The sequence below is a fragment of the Silene latifolia genome, chromosome X (assembly GCF_048544455.1).
Source record: "Silene latifolia isolate original U9 population chromosome X, ASM4854445v1, whole genome shotgun sequence".
In the NCBI taxonomy this organism is placed as follows: Eukaryota; Viridiplantae; Streptophyta; class Magnoliopsida; order Caryophyllales; family Caryophyllaceae; genus Silene; species Silene latifolia.
In genome coordinates, this window is record NC_133537.1 from 66,548,115 (window position 1) to 66,550,056 (window position 1,942).

Consider the following 1,942-nt stretch of genomic DNA (forward strand, 5'->3'; position numbering starts at 1 on the left):
GACGGAAATTTTGAATTTATATAATTTTAACATTTTACAAGTGTAAATGTGATGTTTTACGAGTGTAAATGTAACATTTTAAGAGTGTAAATTTGATTTTTTGTGACGGAAATTTTGAATTTACATAATTTTAACATTTTACAAGTGTAAATGTGATGTTTTACGAGTGTAAATGTAACATTTTAAGAGTGTAAATTTGATTTTTTGTGACGGAAATTTTGAATTTACATAATTTTAACATTTTACAAGTGTAAATGTGATGTTTTACAAGTGTAAATGTAATGTTTTAAGAGTGTAAATGTAGTATTTTAAGAGTAAATTGGTCCTTTGAGTGTAACTTTGGTCCTTTATAAGTGTCACTTTTGTCCTTTACGAGTAAAACTTTAGTCCGACTACCAAAAAACACCACCACCGTCGTCCTCCACCACCAACTCATATCCACAAAAAATATGAGTGCAAATCTATATAATTTTAATGAGTGTAAATATAAAGATATACGAGTGTAAATGTAAAAAATATGAGTGTAAATGTTAAGAAATACGAGTGTAAATGTAAAGAAATAAGGGTGTAAATCTGAAAAATGCGTGTAAATGTAAAGAAATATGAGTGTAAATGTAAAGAAATACGAGTGTAAATGTAAAGAAATACGAGTGTAAATCTGAGAAATGCGTGTAAATGTAAAGAAATACAAGTGTAAATGTAAAAAAATACGAGTGTAAATCTGAAAAATGAGTGTAAATGTAAAGAAATACGAGTGTAAATCTGAAAAATGAGTGTAAATGTAAAGAAATATGAGTGTAAATGTAAAGGAATACGAGTGTAAATGTAAAGAAATATGAGTATAATAAATATATTTATTAGATCTAAGAATAAAAATCATGATAATACGATTTTTTTTTTCAAAAATCTACTATATATTTATGAGATCTACGAATGTAAATTTGAAAAATGAATATAACTTTAATAAAAGATTAAAGGAACAAGCTTCCAATTGATTTACAAGTGTTTTTTTTTGTGAGATCTCGAAATGATATTTGTGAGATCTCGAAAAAAACAAAAACAAAAAAGAAAAAAGAAGCCAACAAAACCAGATCTGAACCCATAAATCTAAAAAAAATATATAACAAAACGATTTTTAATAAGACGATATTTGAAAAAATATAAAACAAGACGATATTTGAAAAAAAGACGGGATTTGTGAAAAAATAAAAACAACAAACCCCAATATAAATACAACAAACCCAACAACAACCATAACTTACTCATATTAATTAAGAAAAAAAAAATGAAACAGACAAAGGCAAAAAGAGACGAAAGAGACAAACCCAACAACAACCATAACTTACTCTTCACAACTCATCAAAACTAAAAAAAAAAAAAAAGACAAAAACTAAAAAAAAAAAAAACCAACAGAACAAAAGAGACGAAAACCAAAATAAAAAATTTTCAAATCTGAGAACTCAAATGTGAGACGGAAGTGGGTTATTTTTTTTGTGTTTTGATTTTTTTAGAATGTAAATGTGGTGGCAGGCGTGGTGTTGCTGTGGTGGTGTCGAGGTGGTGCGTGGTGGTGGTCTCAGATCTGGAAAAAAAGGAGAAGTGTAACACCCCGTAATTTCGGACCGTTATTATTTTGCGAAAGTAATTTATTAATCAAGTTGAATTTAATATTAATGTATTTGAAGTAATAATAATTCAACGAAATATAATTCTATTATATTTTGAAGTAAAGTATTTATTTTGATAGTTTCGAAATGTTTAAAAATAGTTTAAACCGTGTAAAAACCTTTTATTTCGAAATAAGGGCATATCGGGAAAAATGGCAATTCTTTTGAAAATTGGGCAAACGATTTTGGAAATGGGTCATATGAGTACTCAATCTTCTTGTAATCTCGTGTTTAAGAACTTTGGCATTGTCGGAATTTGTATTTGACAAACGGTT